The sequence below is a fragment of the Pseudophryne corroboree genome, chromosome 7, assembly GCF_028390025.1.
Source record: "Pseudophryne corroboree isolate aPseCor3 chromosome 7, aPseCor3.hap2, whole genome shotgun sequence".
NCBI lineage: Eukaryota > Metazoa > Chordata > Amphibia > Anura > Myobatrachidae > Pseudophryne > Pseudophryne corroboree.
The window spans coordinates 157,825,426-157,839,135 of NC_086450.1; the positions used below are offsets into that span (position 1 = coordinate 157,825,426).

General features: G+C 46.3%; 1 protein-coding gene across 3 annotated transcripts in view; it reads left to right on the forward strand.

Annotated features, from left to right (window-relative positions):
* The window catches only part of ARHGAP15 (Rho GTPase activating protein 15), a 1,201,663-nt gene that overhangs the window by 334,994 nt on the left and 852,959 nt on the right, over window positions 1–13,710 (forward strand). The window lies entirely within an intron of this gene.

Genomic DNA, 13,710 nt, shown 5'->3' on the forward strand with positions numbered 1-13,710 from the left:
TACCCCTATCACTTTCAATTATTCTAGGGATACCGTATCTACATACAAATTCCTGCACAATTTTCTTAGCAGTAAACATAGCGGTATTTGTGGCCGCAGGAAATGCTTCGACCCAATTTGAGAATACATCTATACAAACAAGTACATATTTCAAATTTCGACAAGGGGGTAATTGTATAAAGTCAATCTGTATTACTTGAAAAGGGCCGCCTGTAGGTGGGATATGAGATGGTTCTGTTGGTATTGCCTTTCCGATATTCTTTCTCAGGCAGGTAAGGCATGACATCGCTCTTTTACCTGCATGAGATGAAAATCCTGGGGCGCACCAATATGCTCTTACCAACTTACACATTCCCTCCTTGCCCAGATGAGTCAGCCCGTGTGCTGCCTCAGCTAAACATGGAAGGTATGCTCTGGGGGCCACTGGTTTACCTTGTCCATCCGTCCAGAGTCCTGAGGACTCCTGGCCATATCCTTTTGCCTTCCAGACTGCCTTTTCCTGTGTGGAACACAAATTTTGCATTTCACACAACTTTTGTGTGTTGATGGTATTAAATACCATCAATTGTGTGGTGTCTGTCTGTCTGGGGGTACCAGCTGCTAGCTTAGCAGCTTCGTCTGCTCGGCTGTTACCAAGTGATACTGGGTCCTGGCTATATGTGTGTGCTTTACACTTGATAACAGCCACTCTGTCGGGTTCCTGTATCGCTGTTAGAAGCCTTTTGATGTGAGCTGCATGCGCTACCGGTGTACCAGCTACCGTCATGAAATTTCTGAGGCGCCATAGGGCTCCGAAATCATGGACTACCCCGAATGCGTATCTAGAGTCGGTGTAGATATTGGCTGACTTGCCCTTAGCTAATTCACATGCTCTGGTTAGGGCGACCAGTTCAGCAACCTGGGCTGAGTGAGGTGGGCCTAGCGGTTCTGCTACTATGGTGCCTTGGTCATCTACGACTGCGTATCCAGTACACAAGTCTCCCGAGTCTGACTGTCTGTGACAACTACCGTCAGTGTAGAAAGTAAGATCTACATCTTCCAGTGGGTTGTCACTGATGTCAGGCCTTGCCGTGAAATTTTGGGTCAAATATTCCATACAATCATGCATGTCATCTTTTGTATTAAATCCTCCTTCCCCACCACTCTCATCCTCCACCCTTTGTGCCTGTCCAGGCACACCTGGGAGATATGTTGCAGGATTTAATGCACTGCATCTCCTTATGGTGATGTTTACGGGGGCCATTAGTGCCAATTCCCATCTTGTAAACCGCGCTGATGAGACGTGTCTGGTTTGGGCAGAATTTAGCAAGGCTGACACTGCATGTGGTGTATGAATTGTGAGGTTGTGACCTAGCACTACATCTTCGCTTTTCGTTACTAGCAATGCTATCGCAGCAACGCTTCGCAAGCATGTGGGGAGGGATCGCGCTACCGTATCTAGCTGAGCGCTGTAGTATGCTACCGGCCTGCTGGCATCACCGTGCTTTTGGGTTAGGACGCCTGCCGCACAACCAGCACTTTCTGTTCCGTACAGCTCAAAGGGTTTCCCATAGTCTGGCATACCTAATGCTGGCGCCTGCGTTAGGCACTGTTTGAGTTTCTCAAATGCCATCTCGGATTCGTCTGTATGCGAAATCCGATCAGGTTTGTTTGATGAGACCATCTCCTGCAAAGGTAATGCTAGAATGGAAAATCCTGGGATCCAGTTACGGCAATACCCACACATTCCTAAAAACGTTCTGATCTGTTGCTGGGTTTGTGGCAGAGTCATGTCTCTAATTGCTTGGATTCTATCAGCGGTCAGGTGTCTCAGTCCTTGTGTTAGACAGTGTCCCAGATATTTTACTTTAGTTTGGCATAATTGCAACTTGTCTTTGGAAACCTTGTGTCCTGTGTCTGAAAGATGAAACAGGAGCTGTTTCGTATCCTTCAGGGACGCTTCCAATGAATCTGAACACAGTAGTAAATCATCCACGTACTGTATCAATATTGATCCACTCTCTGGTTGGAAAGACTGTAAACAATCATGCAAAGCCTGGGAAAATATACTTGGACTGTCTATGAAACCTTGTGGTAATCGAGTCCATGTATATTGGACTCCTCTGTATGTAAATGCAAACAAATATTGGCTGTCAGGATGTAGGGGTACCGAAAAGAAAGCGGAGCAGAGGTCAATAACAGTGAAAAATTTCGCAGTGGGAGGGATTTGCATAAGGATGACAGCTGGATTTGGAACTACGGGGAACTGACTCTCAACTATTTTGTTAATCCCCCTTAGATCCTGCACTAGCCTGTAACCCCTCCCCCCACTCTTTTTCACAGGGAAGATGGGACTATTGGCAGTGCTGGATGTTCTTACCAGAATGCCCTGTTGTAGCAAGCGCTCTATTACGGGATACACTCCTAACTCCACCTCTGGCTTCAGAGGGTATTGTGGGATTTTTGGAGCTATCCTACCATCTTTTACTTGCACAACTACTGGAGCTACGTTTGCCATTAATCCAGTGTCTTGTCCATCTTTAGTCCAAAGTGACTCTGGTATCTGGGATGTCATTTCTTCTACTTGGGATGGAGTCCTATTTGTCATAACGGTATGTGTCATTAATTTTGATGGGGAGTCTAACATGTCTCGCACTTCCTGAGCATGATTCTCAGGTATGTCCAAGAATACATCTTCAGGAGTACAATAAATGACGCACCCCATTTTACACAATAAGTCTCTTCCCAGGAGATTAGTCGGTGCCGATGCAGCCAGCAAAAAGGAATGCTTGGTATGTAAAGGCCCTATTGTAATCTCTGCTGGTTTGCTAACAGGGTAATGCTGGACTACTCCCGTTACTCCCATGGCTGGAATTGTCTTACCAGTGGTTCTCATGCCCACTGTCGAATTTATCACTGATTTGGCCGCCCCCGTATCTACAAGAAAGTTTAATGTTTTACCAGCTACGTCAATTGCAATTTCGGGTTCACTTCCAAGGCTTGCAATCAATTTTACTGGCTGCAGATTACAGGTATGGCCACACCCCTATTGGGTATGGTGACCTCCCTGAATCCCGCTGGCAGCAACTACTTGTGAAGGGGTTAACTGGGAACTGCCAGAAGCTTGCCAGTCTCCTTTTGGGGGATATCTTTTTGTTTCCCCTGCATGTGGCTCATAACTCCGTCTCTGCGGGCCCTGATCCCAATGTCGTGTGTCATGTCGTGGTCTAGGGGGTTGGTATGATTTTTGTGAATTTTTCACTCTACAGTCTCGTGCCATGTGTCCCTGTCTATGACAAGAATAACAAGTTACCACATTTGACTTACCCACAGGGTTTGGTGATTTATACAAAGGCTGCCGTGTGGTCAGGGCCTGTATACTTACGGCCATTAACTTATCACCTTGTAATTCCCTGTGTCTGGTGATGTTCCGATCGTGATCAATAGCTGCCTCTCTCAAAGTAGCCACCGACAGACCTCGCCAACATGGTTGCGTGGTCTGTACCCTTGTCTTTAATGCTTCTTTTAAACCATCCATTAGCACAGATACTGCTACTTCTCTATGATTTATGTTGGTTTTAATGTCCTCTATGCCTGTGTATTTAGCCATATCTAGTAATGCCCTGTGAAAATATTCTGCAGCTGTTTCTGACTCCTTTTGTTTAATGGAGAAAATTTTGTTCCATTTAACTACAGCTGGAAAATACTCTTTTAACTGTAAATTTATTCTTTTTACATTGTCTTGGTTGTACACATCTGTAAGGGGTACATCCTGATCCAATCCACAGTCAGCTATAAATTGAGCTGAGTCGACATTGGAGGGTAAACATGCCCTCAGCAATATCTGCCAGTCTTTGTTATTGGGCTCTACAGTGTTCCCTAGGTCTCTGATGTATTTCTGGCTAGCAACTAGATCTTTTCTAGGATCAGGGAATTCAGACACTATGGTTCTTAATTCCATTCGGGAAAATGGGCTGTACATGGCAATGTTTCTGATAGGAGTGACTCCTGTAGTGTCAGTTTTCCCATTTGGCACAGCTATTACCCTAACGGGATTAAGCCTAACAACATAATTCTGAGTAGATTCTACAGCCTGTGGTGAAATGGTTTCAGCATAGTGTAAGGTGCCGTACTTACCCGTTGATACGACCTGAGCCAATCCTCTCTGTATTTCACCCTCCTGTTGCCATAACTGTAAATAATCATAATGTTTGATCCGTCTCTTTGTTGATTTAATGAGACATATCCTCCTCCTTAGATTCAGTAACACATCTGGGCTAAAGCTGCCTACTCTTGGGAACTTCTCCCCGTCATGTACCGTCATTCTCTCCCATTCATCACATAAAACCTCTGTGTGTGAACCGTATTTTTCACACATTACATACCTTGCCGACCCGATTGGTCGGTTTACTGAATCAACCCGAACCGAGGTTGATCGCCCCCTACCTGAACAATTGGCCCCCATACCTGCAGGTGTTGCTTTCTTCAGCGAACCCTTACAAAAACCAAAATGTTCAAGATAGGCTGACGGTGGCGGTTTACCGAGTACCCCACTCACTCGCCCACGCCGACCAATACGACCTACACACTGCCCTAGTGCTGGCGTACTCGACCCAGGGCCCCTGCGACCTGAACCGCTATTTACTGGAACATGTGAGGGTGATCCGCAGAGCACTTACTCTTTCCAGTAACTATTGGTTGCTGGATAGTTCCCAAGTGACTGGCGAACCTCCCTTAAAATAAAAAAAATACACAAATCACGTTAGAATGTACAAATAGCGTTTATGACCCCTTTCGTACACAAATGGCACTGGGTCAGATTACTAACTAATGCACACAATTACGTGCGGTACAATCGTTCAGTACATAAGCAACTAATCTTATGTACGGAGCGACCAACGGAATCGAAAATTACGGCTGCGAATTCCTTCAGCCAGAGCTTTATGGCCTATATGGGTTCCGCACCAACCCTTCTTGGTGTTGTGCTACTTTTCTCTATAGCGGACTTCTTAGTCTGCTGTACCTAGACCTCCTGGTCTGTTCCGGACCTCCTGGTCTGTGCTACAGTAGACCTCCTGGTCTGCTATACTCTAATGCTCAAATTTTATGTTTAACAAGGGATGCCTCCCTAGCCACCATGTACGTCACTTACATGCATGTACCTCACGAGAACTCGACTTCTTGTGGTTCAACCTCAAAAATTGTAGAACTTATATAATTGCAAACACTCACTCACCACATGTACACTTTTGTTTCTATTTCTATTTCTGCGCAGAAATTTCTTCCCTTTAGACCAGATGAGTCGTAAATTGGAGAAGGATCTATTAACTTAAATTTCGGACACTAAAATCGATTTGCGCTATTTATCGCGTTGCCACTTTTTCGCCTGTTAAAATAACACTATCGTGTGATTTGAGTTACGTGGGCGTACCCGGACGCTCCGTTGCGTAATATACGCTGCGTGCGTCGGCCTTTGGGTTGCGTACGTGAGTCTCAGCCTTTTGTTAGAGACACGTGTACGCAAAGCAGATATCCACCGTAACACAATTAACACGTTTATCAATGTAGACGATCCTCGATCATCTACCGAGCACCACACAGATCTCTCCTTGTATCTTTAGGCAGAGCTGTGTGCGTGCTTTGCAATTTACACCTTAATGTATTACTTTTACTCTTTAACTATTAAATAGCGACAAATCTCTCTTAGCACGTTTATCAATTATAAAATGGCAAACAGGAGAGTGATATGAAAATACACGAATGAAAAGAAATGCAGATATATATGCGTGCGTGTGTGCGTACGCAAAACAGAAATAAACAGTTTTAAAAGACACTAGCGTTTTGTTCTTACCTCCGGTTCCGGATTCCCTCAGCACCCTTTACTAAGCGAAGCAGACGCTTATCCAGACAGCACTACGAGGAATATGACCTCCCGCCCTTTGCTGATGGATAATGTCTGCTGAAATTACCTAGTGCAGATATGTGAAGGACGGACGAGCCGCCAATTGATAAAGCTAAATATTTATCTTACTTAAAACCCTTTAAGAGGTCTAAGAACAATGTACGCTGTCGACGTATGGAATACCGTAAGGGTACGCACGTTGCGTAACAATCGCTTAGCCGTAGTCGAGACGCTCAAGCGTCACGTTCGCTCACGGCCAAGAGATCACAGGCAGGCACGCTATTGGCTGCCGACTAACGTAATGATACGCTATTAGCGTAGCGGACGCTCGGGACCACGAGGAGATCACAAGCGGCGCTGACGCTCACAGTGTAAAACCTTTATATCTATACCATAAAACAATGTATTATGCAGTAAACCTTGGTGTAGTGATAGGGTGTAGATGTAACACAGTGTAACCTTATTAACTTAAAAGCTGTTCGAGCGTCTCCGACGCTCTGAGAATACTTAGAAATATAAGAAATACACAGATACCGACCTTAGGTTCTAACACCCTATATGAACGTTATATTTGCAAAAGAATAATACAATACAAGTCATACACTACCAATATAACATAGACTAACTAACCAGATAACTACACATGAAATACAATACAATGCAATTACGTTTAAGGGAAAAGAGAGAGAAAGAGGAGAGGAGAGAGAGAGAGAGAGATGGCTCACAATAACAATAAAGACAATATGATTGCGGAGAAAACTTACGCACAAAGGGAACGATCGCATGCGCCTTTCTGAATATCCAGCTCCCGATTATCAGTGATGAGAACCGTTGAAGAGAGTGAGCTGGATCAGATCGGCTTGTCTATTTATGCCCCACACACAATACAATACAATGGTCCCTACAATCTCATTGTTCATTGGACACAGGAATTCGTCTTCGCATTATAACAAAAGGTCATAGGTTGATTCATACAGGTGGGCTGTGACTATTTCCAACTGCTCAGGTGGGTGGGAAACTAGGTTTCCCGCCGCATGGATAAGTGAGTGCAAATAATAGTAAAAGTACATAAACTTCTTATGTCCATAACTATTCGCACGAGCGATTTATCCGCTTCAAACCAACACCGGAATATTGCTAATTAAATACTCTTCCGATGGATACTAAACACCACTGTATAACCCTTGTCTGACCCTTCGTATCAAACAAAGAGGGATCTCTTTGTTCATGAACATGCTACATTAACTAAACTTTCAGATTCTATCAAAGGGACCATAATCTACAAAATACATTATATGGTTAAAATATGTAACGATCGAGTCGCACGCTAGGCGCACATAAACTCTACCGTAAATGCGCATACCGTGCGCCTGCGGGTGCACGTAACAGCGGGTATGCGTACGCACGGGAGAGCGCACGCACGCGCAGCGGGGACACGCATGAGGTGCAAATATGGTAGTGTGCATCATGATATTTTTCTGACTTTGACACTAATAAAGTTGCATTTACCATGTCAAAGAAAATTAGAACAACATTTTTTATTAAATATAAATCAGTATACACATCCATTGTCTTCACCTTTAAAAGATACAGTACAATCTAAATATTTCTAATATGACTGTAATAATGCATATAAATTACAGAAGCATCGATCAGAAATGACCGCCCATTGTAATCATCAATTAGAATGTTTTTGCAAGGAGTTGATCACCTGCAAATGATCCAACTCAGTGGATCAGTGACGCCCAGTGCGCCCCCCCACATATCGAAGTCATGTGCTTCTAAAAAGGCAGCAGGATCTCATGGGAGGGGCATGGCCCCATGGGAAGCCCCTCTTTACATCACTCTGGTGGCCTGCCCAGCATTCCCAGAGATGCTGGTCTGCCCTTGGAGACTCTGCCTGTACCGCATGCTCCTCCTCAGTGACAGAAACCAGCTGCTGCATGAAGGACAGTAGAGAGACTGGCCAGGCCCAGGTGCTTTACAGAGGGCGTGACTTAATCCAGGGAAGAGTGGTCATGTACCCTTAGAATAAAATACAGAAAATATAGTACTTTAAGTTCCTCCCTGGACACACTGTACCCCAGCACACAGCCATGTGTGCTGATTGAGAAGAGCTTCTGCAGCTGCTGCCAGGTAATGGGGGGAGAACCAGGGACCCCGTTGAGCCCCTACATCAGACTTGTGGCCGGGTAATTCGTACCCCCTCCCCCCCTCTTGATGCCACTGGTTGCGTGATAACGTCATTGTGCAACACCCGCCTCCCAGTCACAGTGGAAGTGTCAGCATTTTGTTGTCACCCTCTGTACCTCCTGCACCCTCGTAGTGACGCCTCTATGCAGATGCATGCAGGGCAACAAGAGGGAGTGTGGGTACTAATTACCCAGTCCAGGCCTGTTGGAGCGGTCAGCCAGGGGTCTGGGCCAGGTGCTGAGGAGAACAAATGTCCCCCTTGGTAGCGTGCAATCAGTGGCGGAAGTCCGGGAGGCAATGGAGTCGGTTGCCGCCGGGCTCCAGCAGTGACGGGGGCACCTTCTCCATTGCCTCTGACAGTGCAGCTGTCTGCCTACGGCTCCTGTCTCTCGCATGACACGCCGGCTCCCGCCCCCTGACAAGTGCGGCTGGCCGGCTCCGGCTCCCGCATAATGATTCCACGTCTGGCCGGCTCCCGGCCCCCCTTCCCCCTGATGGCGCAGCTGCCCAGCTCCGGCTTCACAACGGCTGGCCGGCTCCCGCCCCACAGGGTAGCTGGCCGGCTCCCGCCTCACAGCACAGCTGGCCGGCTTCGGCTACTTCCCCTCAGCGCCACTGCCCGACTCCTACATGCTGACACCTGCCAATGGTGAGGACTAAGCTGTAACTGATGAAGGAGAGTGTGAGGGCTGGGACAGTGTCAATGTGACTGTGTGTGTATTTGTGTAGGTCTGTGTGTGTATATGTGGCTGTGAGTATGTAGCTATGTGGCTGTGTGTGTGTATATATGGTTATTTGTGTATAAGTGATACAGTGTGTGTGTGTGTGTGTGTGTGTGTGTGTGTGTGTGTGTGTGTGTGTGTGTGTGTGTGTGTATATGGCTGTGTGTATATGTGATATGTGGTTGGGTGTGTATTTGTATATATATACATGAGTGTGTATTTGTGGCTGTGTGTAATTGGGCCAAGGGGGGGGCAAAAAAAAAAATGTTTGCCTCCGGGCATCTGGCATTAACTTACGCCCCTGCGTGCAATGGTGCTACACAAAACTGCAATTGTTTTTTAATTTCACACTTTCCATTGTCTTTTTACCATTGAGGGTGTGGGCACGCCTCTCAGATTTGACCACACCCTTTTTAGTACCTAAGCCCCTCGACTGTCTCAGCAGCCCTGTCTGTGTTGTACTCAGCATGGAACTCATATTGCATGTATATGCCCATATTGTACTTTACCCGTACTTACATGTCCCCCTTATTGCAAGGGGTCAAAAGCACAAAATGTGTCTCAGTCAGCATGACTATGTATATGTACCAATGTATGTTGTAAATGCACAATATATGTTTCCAACTGTACATGACTCCCTAATATATGTACATGTTTTGAAAGGCACTACTGAATGAGTTTTTAGTATAGATTGCAAAATAAGGCCGTATTCTTATTACAACTCCCTACTATCATTTCCTGTAAACATGTTCTCTGGTTTGGGCAACCACCTTGTACATTCCAAGTAAATCAGAACTACCTTAATTTGATTTATAGTAAATTGAATGGAAACAGTAACATTAGTCTGAAATGATGTATAGAAGTTGTATTAAGTACTGTGTTTTGCCAGCTGTAGTGGTAAACATGTCATGTAATGGATCTCAGGCTACTCACTTGTGTTACGTCCGTGCAGATTGCTTTTTTTGTTTTGTTTGTGTTTGCCAGCAAGAGTCCTAACTAAGTTATTGTTTTGGATCATGTACAAATCAGAAATTATTGGCAGCACAGTCTAAAAACTTGATTAAAGTTCTTGAAAGAAAATTGTTATAATTCTGTGATATGGATTTACTGACTAGGAAATTGGAACAAAAGAGAGTGAAGATATTTCACTGTCAGCATCTTTTGTGACTAGATTTGTATGAATTACCCCAAATTCATGTTGCCACAAATTGTCAGACTTGGTTTTGTCTGTGTCCCCGGAGGGGGCGCTAGTGGGTCAGTGGAGGTGGATGGGAGAAAACGAGGAGGCTGGATTATGTTTCTGCGCATGAGCGCAATGATATTTATTAAACAGATGGTTCACAAAACGGCAGCAGAAAATAACAGTAGGAAATGCAAATGTCAATTGTACAGCGTGGCAGCTGAAAGTCTATGGTAACAGAATGAATGGTGACTGATGAAATAATAACCGGTAGTGATGATAACAGATGAGTGATAATTTGGCAGAGAATATTCTGGTATGGGAACCAGAGCAGATTAAAACATGGAACCAGCAGAGATGGTGTTGTATAGAAAACCTGGTAGCAGAGGCAGGAGTCTGACTCACAGTGCAGGTGATGAGGCACTGGCAGCAAGCAAGCTGTATCACAGGTGGAGAGATGGAACACACCTGGAGTCAGTCTCTACTGCTAGGCTGAAGCACACAGAGATGGTGATGAGTGTGAAGCCTGTAGATGGAAGCAGGTATTGCTGGGGCTTGAAGTTCCACGGAGCTGTGAAAAGTAACCAGGAGTACAAAGTCTCAGGTAGAAAGCCAGGAACACGGAACAGCAGGTAGGTATCCAGGTACACGGAGGAAACAGGAACCAGATCCTTACACGAGTCGCAGGAGTGACACAAAGTTCAGGATGCCTGCAGACTGATCCTGCAGCTTCATATATACCCCTTGTTAAACAGTCATTGGTGGAGTGAGGAAAAGTGGGTGCGGCCAAGCACCGGATTGGCCGCCGTATGCTGACTGCTGGAGGCTGTCATGGCGGCGCCCATGCCGCGGCCTAGCGGGAACGCGGCGTGCTACACGCCCGCTATCACAGGAGCGCTCCCAGGCCCAGGATGGCGTCTGATGGCAGAGACGCGGATGACAGATGAACGCAGGGACCCAGGACGGAGTCCGCAGCGGCGGACAGATGTCAGCTTGGTGAGTCGATTCCTGACAGTACCCCCCCCTTTAAGGGTGGGCACCGAACACCCACGTGGCTTGGAAGGATGAGTGTTATGGAAGACACGGACCAACCTTGGAGCATGGACATCCAACGAATTCACCCAACTTCTCTCCTCTGGGCCATAACCGGACCAATCGACAAGGTATTGAAGACGTCCATACCGGCAACGGGAATCCAGAATCTTGCCAATCTCGAACTCCACGCCCCGCTGAGTTCGAACTTTGGGGCCAACTGGAAGAGCTCTTTGGAAATGATTCAGGACTAAAGGTCTGAGGAGAGAAACATGAAAAGCATTAGGTATTCGCAGAGAAGGTGGTAACTTCAGCTTGTAGGCCACAGGGTTGATGACTCTTTCGACAGGGAAGGGGCCAATGAAACGTGGTGCAAATTTCATAGACGGGACCCTAAGACGGAGGTTCCGGGTAGACAGCCAAACCTTGTCCCCAGGTTTCAGGCTAGGAACTGCGCGTCTTTTGCGATCAGCAAAGTATTTATACCGGCTGGAGGCCTTTTTGAGAGAAATGTGAATCTTCCTCCAGATTGAAGAAAACTGACTCAGGGCAGTAGTGGCAGCAGGAACATCCATGTGAGGGAGTTCTTGGAAGTCTGGAACACGAGGATGTTGCCCATATACTGCAAAGAATGGAGTTGTCTCAGTAGCAGTGTGGTAGCGGAAGTTGTGGGCAAACTCGGCCCATGGGAGCAGATCAAACCAGTCATCCTGAGAAGATGAAACATACAATCTTAAAAATGTCTCTAGTTCTTGATTTACCCTCTCTGTCTGCCCATTCGTCTGAGGGTGGTAAGATGACGAGAACTTCAGTTTAACCTGCATGGCAGAACAGAGAGCCCTCCAAAACCTCGCTACAAACTGTACACCTCGGTCGGATATTATTTCTGAGGGTAGACCATGTAAGCGGAAAATCTCCCGTAGGAAGATTTGGGCGAGTTTTGGGGCAGAAGGGAGACCCTGGAGAGGAACAAAATGGGCCATCTTGGTAAATCTATCCACTACAACCCAGATGGTATTGTATCCTTGAGAAGGAGGAAGGTCGGAGATAAAGTCCATGGACAGGTGTGACCAAGGGCGACTAGGAATAGACAATGGTTGTAACTGACCTGCTGGAGACTGACGAGGAGTCTTGTGCTGCACACACTTAGGACAGGATGCTACGAAATCCTTGATGTCAGCTTTCATCTTTGGCCACCAGTATGTCTCAGAGAGGAACTTGAAGGTTTTCAGGACACCGGGATGACCAGTGAACTTGGATTGATGGGCCCAAGACAGCAACTTGGGACGGAGTTCTGGGGAAACAAAAGTCTTACCAGGAGGAGGAGCTGGGGAGACTTGAGATGCAGCAAATACCACTGGACTCAGGATGGAATGTGGAACTGAGTCAGGCGTTTCCTCTTCGGATTCCATAGATCGGGATAAGGCGTCAGCTTTAACATTCTGCGAACCTGGGCGGAAATGAAGCTTAAAGTTAAAACGTGAGAAAAACATAGCCCACCTGGACTGGCGAGGATTAAGGCACTGGGCTGCCTTTAAATATAGCAGATTTTTATGATCCGTGTAGATGTTGAACGGATGTTTGGCCCCTTCCAGGAGATACCTCCATTCCTCGAGGGCCAGCTTAATCGCCAGTAGTTCTTGATCTCCAATGGAGTAGTTAGCTTCTGCAGGGAGGAATTTACGAGAATAAAATCCACAGGGGTGGATTTTCCCATCGGTTCCCTTCTGGGAGAGAACAGCTCCAACTCCAACTGTAGAGGCATCCACCTCCAACTCGAACGGTCTGTTTACATCTGGCTGGGACAGAACTGGAGCAGACATAAAGGCCAGCTTGATCTTCTGGAAGGCCGCTAAAGCCTCTTCTGACCAGTTGGAATGGTCTGCCCCTTTCCGAGTTAAGTTGGTAATAGGAGCGATGATAGTGGAGAATCCCCGAATAAATTTCCTATAGTAGTTGGCAAATCCCAGGAACCGCTGAATAGACTTGAGAGAATTTGGAATGGACCAATTGGCAATGGCTTCCAACTTTGTCGGGTCCATCTGGAGATCCGATCCGGAAATTATATAACCCAGGAAGGGTATAGAGGAAACTTCAAAGGTACACTTGGATAGTTTACCGTAGAGCCGGTTCTCACGAAGACGTCGGAGGACTTCACGGACTTGTAGACGATGAGAGGGAAGATCTTGGGAGAAGATGAGGATATCATCCAGATAAACAACGAGGTATTTATACAGAACGTCACGAAAGATTTCGTTCACAAAGTGTTGGAATACTGCTGGGGCATTACTCAACCCGAATGGCATTACCAGGTACTCGTAATGACCATCTCGAGTGTTAAAAGCTGTCTTCCATTCGTCACCACTCCGGATTCTGATGAGGTTGTAGGCACCGCGGAGATCTAGCTTGGTGAAGATGCGGGCTCCTTTAACTCTGTCAAATAATTCGGTAATGAGTGGTAATGGATAACTATTTTTAATGGTAATGTCATTGAGACCCCGGTAGTCAATGGATGGACGCAGTCCTCCATCCTTCTTTTTAACAAAGAAGAAGCCTGCACCAGCGGGTGATGATGAAGGACGGATGAATCCCTTCTGTAAATTTTCCCGGATGTAGTCGCTCATCGCTTCAGTTTCAGGAACAGATAACGGGTAGGTACGCCCCCTAGGTGGCTTCTTGCCAGGAAGGAGATCGATGGGACA